Raw genomic sequence first — 12,471 nt, 5'->3', positions numbered from 1 at the left:
ACTATATTTGCTACTTCTTTTCTAAAAAGTTCCACACTTCTTTTTTCCTCCTTTTATAATTAATTGTGCCACCAAGCTGGGATAAGATAAAACTATTTTTCTTGGGGTCACTGGTAGATGGAACCAATGGGCCTTTTTGTCACAAGCACCCTGTAGGTGTATGTTTTGTGGGAAGAATGATTTAATCTCATCTTTTGGTAGTATTAATCCTAATTAACTGATCATTTAAAGTCTCATACACTTCAACAAGAGCTAACTCTGTCTCATTAGTCAACTTTCTCTTAGAACTGGAATTAGGATCAATTTTTAAGCAATCAAACAAAGGCTTTAAATCTGTAGTAGTCAGTTTTAAATGTGGGCATATCCAATTAATGTCCCCTAATACTTTTTGGAAATCATTTAAAGTTAGTAAACAATCTCTCCGCAGCTTCAAAGGGGCATTATCAGTTTTTAAAACTTTTGGCACACCTAAATATGAGAAGCAAGTAAAGAGGTGTTGCACAACATCTTTATAAGCTTCTCCAGTTTTTGTTTTGTAACCTAAATCTGGTCTATAGCTTTTTAGATGACAAGTAACCATCTAATCTTTGCTTGAATACTTCCAGCAACAGGGAACTCACTACTCTTCAAGGTTTTAAACTCTCCCTCATCTTTTTTTTTCTACAGCATTCTCACCCCGCATATCACTTTCTCTAATCTCACCAACTCATTTTTAGTATTATATGTGGGCCAGGAACTAGGCCAGTCTTTCCCAGCAATGTTAAGAGACGTCTGTTCTTGTGTCTAATAGCCCTGACATTTTATTTTCTTGAATTAAAAGATCTTTTAAAGGCCTTGGAGCTGTAATTTTCTGCACCCGAAAGGCTAGATCACTAAATCCAAATGTTCTGTGGCTCCTAGCCTGAGAAGTCAAGGTTTTTTCTTGTCTGATAATAAGGTAAAAAGCAAAAGCTGTGTTACTCTTTGACCTTTATTAATTTGCACAGTTTTAGTAGGCGGTGAGAACAAAACTTTAATTTCTCAATATAATCAGAATCTACTACACCATGCACCACCGAAATTTTCTTTTTCTTTTTATTTATTTATTTATTCTTTTTCTTTCTTTCTTTCTTTCTTTCTTTTTTTTTTTTTTAAGAAAGCGAGCTACGCCCTAGCACAAGTCCTACAATGCCCTCAGGTAGGGGGCTGGCCACTCCCGTTGGAATTGGAGTAACCTCGTCAAGGGTTAATATTGTTGCTAAATCCCCTTACCGTTTGGCTTTTCTCTTAGCCTGGGTGAGACCCCCCTGAGGGGGTTTTCTCCAAGGAGCACGCTCTGCATATTGTGCATGCAGTCTGTTTTAAAAGCTCCACTGTTTAAAAAACTTTTTATCTTTTTCAGGCTTAGGCAACACTTTGAGAGGCTTTGGGGGCAAAGTGGGGAACTCTTGGGCCCTGGAAGGCGCAAACGGAGGCGGCGGCTATCGCCCCAAATCAGAAAGTGGTGGATAAGTTTTTCTAAAAGTTTGCGCAGAGGGGGAGGTAGCTCACCAGGGCGTCTGGCCACAGTGTCCTGTAAGTCCTCTCCTCTCTCCTCTGCTGATTTTTTCTTCCTTCTTCTCTTTAAATCTTTCTCAAGTTTTCTTTCCCTCACTCTTTTTTCCTTCCTCTTCTCTTCTCTTTTACTTTCTATCATTTCCTTTTGTTTCCCTCTTTCATTCTCCCTTCTTCCTTCTTACTGTCTTCTCTTTCTTTCATTTCTTTCCTTTACCCTCTTTCTAACTTTTTCTTTCCTCCTCCCTCTCTTTCTCTCTGTATCTCTTTTTCTAACTTCCTTTTTTCCTTTTTCTATCTTGCTGCATTCCCTGATTCCTTCCTCCTCCGATCCTCTCTCCTTTTCACTCTTTAGTTCTTTTTCTATCTTTAGATCTTTCTCTATTTTCTTTCCTTTTTTCTTTTTCACTTTTTTTCTTTTTTCTTTTTATTTTTCTCTCTCTCTCTTTTTTTTTTTTTGCTTGGGTGAAGCCCCCCTGAGGGGGTTTTTCTGCAAGGAGTAGGCTCTGTATATTGTGTATTTTTTAAAAGCTCCTTTCTTTAAAAATAAAACTTTTTAATCTTTTTCAACCTTAGGCAATGCTCTGGGAGGCTTTGGAGGTAAACTGGGGAATTTTTAGGCCCTGGGAGGTGCAAGCGGAGGTGGAGTAGTCACCTTAAATCAGAAATTGTTGGACAAATTTTTAAAGGTTTGTGTAGAGGGAGAGGGGGCTCGCCAGGGCACCCGGCCGCAGCGTCCTGTAAGCCCTCTCACTCCTCGGGAGGTAGAGCACAGTGTCCCTCCTCTTCCTCATCAATGGCAGAAAATATGATCTGCGCAGAAGGTGGAGACCCACTACCATCCACCGCTATAGCCTCTCCCATAGGCTATCCCACAGCCTCATGACGAGGATCCAGAACATTTTTAATCATATTTATAGGATAAGTGTTTAGTTGTTTTTTTCACCTTCACCCAAGTATCTAAATTAACAGTAGCTTCTTTAACAGTTTCAAGATTACTTGTATAAAGAGTTGCCATTCTTAGTTTCAGTGTTACCCATGTCAGAAAGTTAAGTATAGTAAAAGATTTTGCTTTAAGCTATCAAAAGATCAGGCTTTTCTTTGGCCTTTTAACTTCAGAAACTGTTTTTTCTAACTCTAACTCTTTAACACTTTCAACACTTCCCACTCCTCTCACCCTGTCTATCCTACAGGGGGGTCCGCGGCACCCTCGAGTGGGGTCCTAGCCGTCCCGAACATTGGAAGAACAATAGGGCTGATGGCCCAGATTGTTCCGGGGGGAGGAACAGTAGGCTGATGGCTCAAACTGTTCCGAGGGAGGAGCAGTAGGGCTGGTGACCCAAACTGCTCCGTGGGGGAACAAGAGGGCTGCTGACCCAGTTGTTCCGAGAACGGGGAGCAATAGGGCTGATGGCTCTGATTGCTTTGGGGAGCTTACCTTCGAAAGTCCCTGTCTCGGGCGCCACCTGCCGGGGACCAGCCCCAGCTGATCCAGGGTATTCGAAGGAGAGACGGCGTAGGCGAGGATCAGGATATAATAGCTTCAATTAGATATTAATTAAAGATATAAAGAGTAATAGAATAAGGATAGCTCAGTAGGAAAATTCAGTGGAGAAAAGAGGCTGAGTAGCTTGGTTTACGCGGGGGACCAATAAAACTTCAAGACAAGAAGCTTGCACCACTTACGTAGGCCGCAGGCGTCCTTCCGTTCTCCCGAAGGAGAGGAGACACTGAGGCCTCCCCGGTCGGATCTTAGAAGCCCAGGCATAATTAGTAAGCATGGTGGGTTCCGCGCTCCAGATGGAGACTCAACCAGAGTGAGAGAGAGAGCGACATGGGGAGACCAGTATTTCGAGAAACTGATCCCAATTCTTTATTTTCCAGAGTCTGTTTTTATACACTGAGATGTTATACAAAAGTCACGTGGGGACAGCAGTCCTGACTTTTATTAAAGTCAGGTGCTTCACACAAATGTATACAGAGGTCTTAGGGGTGTTACATCATCTTCTGGCCAGGGGGGCCTGCTGACAATTTACGACCCTCTCCTTGTGACAGCGGTCAGTCAGTCAGGACACTTATTTCTCCAGGGCTGATTATTCTTAAAACAGACGCCACCCAAGTAAAGTTACACTCCTACAGGGTGAGGGTGTAGTGGGTTTTAGTTAAGGAAAGAATTTACTTAGCCTAAGGTCTAACGTGATTAATATCAAAGGTCAATTCTATATATTCATTAATGTGTGTAAGGGCAGGGGATATGGAGACTTAGCAACAAACATTGGCTCAACAAATGAAAAACCCTTCACCAACACAATTTCTAATTAGCCCATTATACTTATACTAATAGTTTTCTAACTTCTCTAAAGAACCTGTTTTTAGAGGGTTTAAAGCATCTTGTTCCTCTCACGGTTGGGAGGCTGTGAGCAATCACATGTGGCTGGACGAGCCTGTCAGGCAGGCTAGAGAACCTTCAGAGGAATTTGTAGGTTAAAACACTCTTATCACGCCCAAGAATTATTATTAACTGGAGCTCTAGGTTAACTCCTTCTCCGAAAGAGGTGGTGGGGGACAGCCCCCCGTAAAGTCAGAGGTGTAGGTGAGAGCACAAAGTAGTAAAGTAGGCAGGCTCTGGTTATGGGGGCAGATGCTCGAGGAGTTCCAGGGGGACTCCTGAGGCTCGATCCCGCCTTTGCGTATGTCGAGCCTCCTTCCTCATGACCTTTGTCACGGGCGGAGTACCTCACTCTGGCCCCCAACAGGTAGCTGTTCCCTTCTCCAGGGATATTCCTAACTGAGGGATTAAACCCAGGTCTCCCACATTGCAGGCAGATTCTTTACCAGCTGAGCCACCAGGGAAGCCCAAGAATACTGGAGTGGGTAGTCTATCCCTTCTCCAGTGGATCTCCCCAACTCAGGAATCGAACTGGGGTCTCCTGCATTGCAGGCGGATTCTTTACCAACTGAGCTACCAGGGAAGCCCAAAGGAAGCTTAGCAGAGGATGGTGTAAGGAAAGGACTTCTCCCTGTTACTTCTCATTTCCCAGACTGCTCTCACACAACTGCCCTGCATAATCACAGGAGCAGGGAATGGGATTGCCGCTAGCTATTGGCTCAGCCGTTATTTACTTCCTGGTATTAGGGAAAGACTCACCTTCCCTGAGATCTAGAGACACTTGCTGGCTCCTGAACCCATGGTCAGAGAGCTGAGGTCAGGAAAGAAGGTCATGGGCAGTGTGTAGCCTGTAGGATGTGCTGGTGTTTGGCATCAAAGAGTTGAGAGAAGCAGTTAAGAGACAGATTAAGAGTGTGTTGGCTTATGGGTCACGGATGCGGGACACAAGACCAAATTTGGAATTTGCTGCTTACCAGTCATATGATCTCAGGCAAATGAATTAGTGCTTAACTGCTTCACAGTTGAATTATCTGCAATAATGCTAACCTCAAAGCGCTGTTAGGAGAATTAAATAAGATAATGTGGACAGGGACTTAGCTGGTATGTGTTAAAGGATTAAGAAGCAGGGCCTCCTTTACTTTTCCTCTCCTTAAGAAGCAGAGGGTCTTCTGCTGTTAGATGTTGATGGGGAAGAGCCCTGTTTTGAGAGGCGCAAGCCACACTTGTCATCCACTTGCTTGTGACTTAAGTTCCCATTTCTGGGTCTCAGTTTCCTCTAGTGTAATATGGGAATTAGAACTGAGTGGTCTTCAAGCTCGATTAGCTTCAGCATCTTGATGTATCAGAGGACTCTTTGTAATGAACAGCTGGTAACGAGGGTCCCCAGGATTTCCAAGGGCCATTGTCATCACACTGTTTGCAAAGACTGGAGACTTCTCGTGTTTTCACCAATGACACTATTTGCTGCTGTCCACGTGCAGGTGGAATATAATTGTGAAGCTCCTACTCTTCCTGTGGTCCTTATGCTTTATTTAAAAAAAACCCTGGAATAAGTTAGATGCTGCCTCGTCACTAAATGGCCAGTGACCTCACCCAAAAGTGGCTTCCTGTGCCTGAAATCCCAGGAGGGTATCTGTCCCACCGTCTGTACATCTTGATTTTACATTCGGACTCGATTTTCTTTTCAAAGCATACTCCGAAACACTCTCCGTTAACTTTGTACTTATTTAATTTCAATCAAAATAAGGCAAATGCATAATGAGCATTTTAACAACAAATAAATTAGAACTTGAGATCGCTATAACAATATACACTGTGAGAGGAAGAATTGAAGGGTCTAAAAATAAAGACAAAACCATAAACACACTCTCCTTTCTCTCTGAAAATCAAAAACACACCACTGGCTTTAGGACAAAGGAGGAATAATGAAAGGACCCGAAAGCTTTTCTTCCCACCTAATAGTGGGAAGGTAGCTGTGTGGGGTTGGATGCAGGACACTTGTACCCAGAACAATAAACTTGCCCTAAAAAGGCTTGATTATTAGTTCCACTTAAAAAAAGCAGCCACAACAAGGATAAATGTAAAACTGATGTTAGGAGATTTTTAAAAGCTGCAACCTCTGAAAAACGAAGTAGTCATTTGCAAAATCCTGTTCCAATCAACAGAATTGTTTCCTTCAGAAAAATGGTCAGACGCTCCCCATCCTCTGTCCCAGCACAGCCTGGAAATTGTTCTTTCTTCCTGTGGGACACGGAGATGTTCAAACGCTTCATCAAGACCGTCATGCCCTAAAAAATTCTGAGTGTCATTGTGGAATAATCAACCTCAGATTGAATGTTACAAATTTTCCAAGCCATGTTGCAATTAAGGGAAGTTGGGGGCCGGTGGTGGAGGAGTCTGGGATGAACAAGGTGAACCCCTTGTGTTGGGAGTCCTCGGAAGGAAGGGTGTAGCCCTCCGGCTCACAGCAGCCCTTGGCGTTGGCTTTGGCTTTGGGGCTCCCGGGACTCACACACTTAGATTTCGGGTACAACCTAGGATGGGGCCCAAGGACTAACCTGTGTTGAGAGTTTCTCTAAATTGCTTCATGGTGGTATATCCTGAGGCTTGCGTGTCTAAGAAACACACACACAAACATAAAGAAGCAAATTAATTCCACAGAGTGAAACAAACTCTGCTCTGCAAAACATTCTTTTATGCTAAACACTTCATAGGGTTCTGTCCTGAGATACCTAAAATATTTTAAAATTTGAAAGTATATATAGCTGTGTATGGGTGTGTGTTTGCACACACATTTGCACATTTGAGTTTCACTTCTTTGATTTTGGGGGTGAATCTGATAATGACTTTCATCCTGTAATAAATTCCATGTCTTACCTCTTTCCTGTGCTTGCTTCTCCCCACTCCTACCCACTGGCCCCTGGCCCCTGGCCCCTACGTTGGAGGAGTTTGAAAATGATTGTGCTACATTAAGATACATGGATGGACACGTGGGTGTATTAACAGAGTCCCCATAGCCTGCAGTGAAGTGGAGTTGGGTTCAAAATTAGAAGCAAATTAGTCGTGAAAACATGTTCCCATATATTCTAGGGACCTAGACGCAGGCCAAGAAGACTAGGGAAACAGGCGGGGCATATGGGCTCAAGCTCATTAAATAGAAATTGTTCTGGGGAAGAAAACAGCAAATGGGGCACAGAGGCGCAGGCGCCGTATGTCCACGGGGCTTTGCAGAGGCTCTGAGCGCTTGGAACCCCATCACAGAATCTCAGAGCTGGGAGGGAGCTGGGCAGATCACCAGATCCAACCCCTTTATGTTGCAGATGAGGAAACCAAGGTGGAGTGCTTTGCCCAAGGTCCCAGCTAAATCAGAGCAGAAGTGGAGCTGGGGCCCAGGACTCCCTGCCCTCGCCTCGGGGCTCCCCACCCCTAGGCAATGGGGACCTGCTTCTTCCAGATCTGGTCTTTTGCTCATTTGTTGAAATTTCGCTAGGAAATGGAATAAGAAAGGAACTGTAGGAGACTGGATGGGACAAGTAACTGAAAAAGTGACCAGGGAATGAGCGACCACACGAGGGTATGGTATAAAGCAAGGCTTTTCCAGTGCTGGCAGTGCATGAGAACAAGGCTCCGCATCTCACTAATGTAATCAGAATGAATGTGGGTGAGGCTCTGACACTGATCCTTATGAAAGGTCCCAGATGATTCCCAAGTGCAGCCACAGTTGGCATAAAAGACTTGGATTTGAATCCTGCTATTATTAGCCGTGTGACTTGAGACACGTACAATAGTTACTTGACATCTCTGGGCTTCATTTTGCTTGTGTGAAATGGAGCCAATTAATACCTACTTTCTAAGGTCGCTGTGAGATTAGATGAGATGTACTGTATGTTTCAGAGGAGTAGATATTTGTCGTTAAGTATTTGTTTCCTTTTATAAAAAGCCTAAATTTCAGTGATTATAATTAGAGACTGTTATTATTTTGTAAACTATTATTGAAGATTTTCCCCCTGTAGTCCGTTTCTGACTCCCTGAACTCTTTCTCAACAGTTCTCACCAAAACTTTGAGAATGGTTTTCAGTTTTCAAAATAAGGTGATAGGGCAGAGTGCGTAGCTACTGAGAAAGTCATGCTTAACTTTTTGACGAGGCTGCCGCTTCTGAGATTCTGGTAGGCTGCCAGGAGGAGGTGAGTCTCGTGGCTGGTATCAGAGGACAGCTGAAAGCTTTCCAGAAAGAAACCACATGGCAGTTGATACACCAATAAACTTTAAATGGATCAAGTCACATACTGAGAAAACCATTGCCTTTTCAACTCCTTTTTAGAGCTGCTTGTGCTGTCAATGGTATTTTGTTTGCTAACATCACTATTTAAACGGACATGGTCTCACAGCCTTCTTAGAATTTACCATTGTTTTACCTTAATTCTGTTTGTTTGGCTTTTATTTATGGCATGTGATACAGGTTTTCCGTTTATAATGAACGGAAATGGGAATCTAGGTAAGGAAGAAATATGCCAAATTGAAAATTCTTAAGTGAACAAGGTAGGAGTCGTAAGCAGATAGTGGAAGATTCCTGGGTTCCTGGATCTTGGCTCACCTCTGAGATCTCCAGCTAGAAAAAGAATACACTTTTTCTGGGCTGCAGTTACCTCCCCCCAAATAAAAGAGTTAGACTTGACAGTATCGAAGATTGCCTTCAATTTGAGCATATCTGATATGCAAATTCATCACAATTTGGCCCTTTAAAGATAGTCTCAGTAGCCAAAGATATTTTTAAAAACCCCATTAAAACAGAAAATGGAATGGGAAATAAATTTCAATTTCATATCCCCATAGAAGAACTTGTGAGTTCCTGGTTCTTAATAAAGCCATTCTTTACTAGGAGCCACGTTTTTCTAGTAGGGCTTTCTTCTCTTGCTGATGGCCCCTATTCATTAGTTTTAAAGACTGTTGTGATTTGGGTGATTACCTACATTCAAGGGTAACGCCCAAGCCAGGTGCATCCTTTTGTGAATTTCCCAGGCAATTAGATCTGTGGATTATTGCTGGGTTAGCGTATTTCCCCCTTTTTGGCATTCTTGGGAAATTTGAAATGCAGGACAGATTCTCCCACTGCAGAGTGGTAGTAAAATATTAATTGGTATAAAAGAGCATTAATTTGGCAGTTGGGATGTAACAGCAGCATCAGTGCTTCTTCCGTTGCCACCAGACTCCTAACCACGTGAGTACTGGTTCATAGCACACAGGTGCTGATGGGTAGGGCTTGTGTCCCGGGGCCTGAGGGACGTGGAGAGAAACCTCTAGGTTTTCACAGGGTTGTTCTACTAGGCTGCCTGCGGGGAGGGGCCAGGACTAGAGCAGGCGAGCCAGGCACCCAGGATGCAGGATTCAAAGAGGAACTCCCAAGTTCCAGAAAGTGCTTCCTCAGAGTCCCGGCCCTCTGAGAACTGTTGATTGATGGTTCACGATTCAAGAGCTGCTGCTGGGTGGTGGGGAACCAGTTTCATGACTAGTCACTTCCCTTCACCCCTCCCCAGGCTTTGCCTTCACCAGTTGGCTGCAGGGTCAGCCTCAGAGAAGGCTCCTTCCTCCACTAATTCCAAGCCTCCTCTGCCCGGGGCAACTCCTGCACTACCTTTGTTTTGTGTGGTTCTCCAGCTATTGTTCCCTGGGATGAGACTGTCAATGAACTCTGGAAATAGGGGTTGTAAAGACTCAAGTCCAACCAGTGTTTTTTTCAGGGCGTTTCCTGTCCCAAACGTGGTTCTAGACCCCTGCGGTTGCTGCTGCTGCTAAGTCGCTTCAGTCGTGTCCACTCTGTGCGACCCCATAGACGGCAGCCCACCAGGCTCCCCTGTCCCTGGGATTCTCCAGGCAAGAACACTGGAGTGGGTTGCCATTTCCTTCTCCAATGCATGAAAGTGAAAAGTGAAAGTGAAGTCGCTCAGTTGTGTCCGACTCTTAGCGACCCCGTGGACTGCAGCCCACCAGGCTCCTCTGTCCATGGGATTTTCCAGGCAAGAGTACTGGAGTAGGGTGCTGTTGCCTTCTCCAGACGGCAGCCCTAGTGCATTATTTTATCTAAGCCTTTCTCTATTATTATGCCCATCTCAACAAAGGGGCACAGGAGCCCCTGGTGGCTCAGACGGTAAAGAGTCTGCCTGAAGAGCAGGAGACCAGGGTTCAATCCCTGGGTCGGGAAGATCCCCTGGAGAAGGAAATGGCAACCCATTCCAGTGTTCTTGCCTGGAGAATCCCATGGAAGGAGGAGCCTGGCGGGCTACTGTCCGTGAGGTCACAAAGATTCGGACACGACCGAGCAACTTCTCTGTCATTGTCAACAGAGGGCCAACTGAAGCTTAGAGAGTCACCTAGCTTGCTTTTGGGTGGTAATGGGCTTCTGAAACAAGCGATTCTGTATGAGCCCATTCTGTAGAAATTTTTTCCCCCCAAGTTTTCCAATAGAGTAGAAATGTTGGGAAAATTTCCCAGGAAGTCAAAGTATTTAGTCAACCTTGATTAGGGTTGGGAAGTTATAGCTGACAAGACACCATAAACCTTTTGGTTGGAAGTTAGTTAGAAGAATAAGGAAGAGCCTGGAGATGGACACTCTGTTGAGAGTTGACTTTTGGGGCGTGGATCCGTGGGTCATGCAACTTTAGGAAGATCCATAAAGGAAACGGAGTCTCTGGGTCTGGAGTGATAGGTGGATTCAGGAATCTTATTCAATGACCTCTCCTAGCCGAAGCAGGCTCAGATGGTAAAGAATCACCTGCAATGCAGGAGATTGTGGTTTCGATCTCTGGATCAGGAAAATCCCTGGAGAAAGGAATGGCAACCCACTCCAGTATTCTTGCCTGGAGAATCCCCGTGTACAGAGGAGTCTGGCAGGCTACAGTCCATGGGGTCATAAAAAGTCAGACACAACTTAATGACTTAACAACAATAACAACAACCCATTTGCTCCTGAGAATAATTACAAGTATCATTTGTAGAATCCTCGAGAACTTATAAAGAGCTTCAATGGGTGTTACGGATTTTATTTGAGCTTGGAGTGTGGGGACAATGAGCCCCCAAATCCTCCAGGATTAGCTTGTGTATGTCCCTGTCCCCTTTCCAAAGTGGGGTGGTGGAAATCGTGACTGCCCCTGAGGACTGGTGTCTGCCTCGCAGCCGTCATGACTCTGAATCTGGAGAATATGGGAGATTTTCTATTTTCTCCTATCTTAGAGTTTAGCAAAATTTTTTTTGGTCATAAGCATGACTACATTTGTAATTAGGAAAAAGAGTTATTTAAAAAAAAAATCAGGCAAAGCAAGCTTCTGAAATTCACCGCAGTGAACAAGACTTGCCTGCCCTTGAGCTGGACTGTGGGTTGGCCAGCTACTTTGGTCAAGCTTCCTGAATCAAAAGAGCCGTCACAGTTTTGAATAGGGGCCATTGAGGTCATCTTGTCAACCCCCTTCACGCACCAGTCAGTGTGCAAAGAACACACCCAGCCAGAAGCAGTGTCCTACTTCTTCAAAATAGATACTTGGAAAGCTCTGATGCCAGCACAGTGAAGCCAAAGATATCAATCCTTGGAGATGAAGTTGTGATGGAATCGGAATGTGCTACTTTCTCTTTTAGTTTTTTTTTTTAATTAAATAATATGAGATCCTTAAAGGAAGTGTGGTAAATAAAAAAAGGAAAAGTATTCTATCCATGAGAGATGATTTCAAAATTTCTTTCCCCCAATCTTTCTAAATGGAATTTGGTGGGTATTATTATTATTAGTTTGCATAATGGTATTTATATTTATTTGAATTTCAGAATTTTCTTTTCCAGAATTATTTCTTAAATTTGAATAATTAAGAGTAATAACTCATTACAAAAAAAAAAAAAACTTATTTTAAAAGCTTTATCAAGAGTGAAAAAAAAAACCCAAAAATCTGTCTCCCACAACCTCCAACAGCTCCTGCAGTTTCCATAGTGGGAGTAGGTGTGGTTCCCTGGGGTGATATCACACCAAACAGGCCATCAGTGTTTTTTTGTGTGTGTGTGTTTTTTAATTTTTATTTATTTTTAATTGGAGGATAATTGCTTTAGAATGTTATTTTGGTTTTTGCCATACATCAACATGAATCAGCCATAGATATGCACATGGCCCCTCCCTCTTGAACCTCCTTCCCATCTCCCACCCATCCCACCCCTCTAGGTAGTCACAGAGCACCAACCTGAGCTCCCTGTGCTATACGGGCACTTCCCATCAACCATCTGTTTTACATATGGTAATGTATAGATTTCAATGCTACTCTCTCGATTCGTCCTTCCCTCACCTGCTCCTGCTGTGTCCATAAGTCTGTTCTCTACGTCTGAATCTCTATTCCTGCCCTGCAAATAGATTCATCAGTATCATTTTTCTCGATTCCATGTATAAGCATTAATATATATTCGTTTCTCTCTTTCTGGTTTCTTCATCAGTGCTTTTGTGATATGGTTTCCTCTGTGTTGTGTTCCTAATTTTCATTCTAATTTTAAAAGAAGGGCAACTGGATGGTACATCACCAGA

The sequence above is a fragment of the Bos indicus genome, chromosome 24 (assembly GCF_029378745.1).
Source record: "Bos indicus isolate NIAB-ARS_2022 breed Sahiwal x Tharparkar chromosome 24, NIAB-ARS_B.indTharparkar_mat_pri_1.0, whole genome shotgun sequence".
Classification (NCBI taxonomy): Eukaryota; Metazoa; Chordata; class Mammalia; order Artiodactyla; family Bovidae; genus Bos; species Bos indicus.
Note: the sequence above shows the minus strand (reverse complement) of the source record.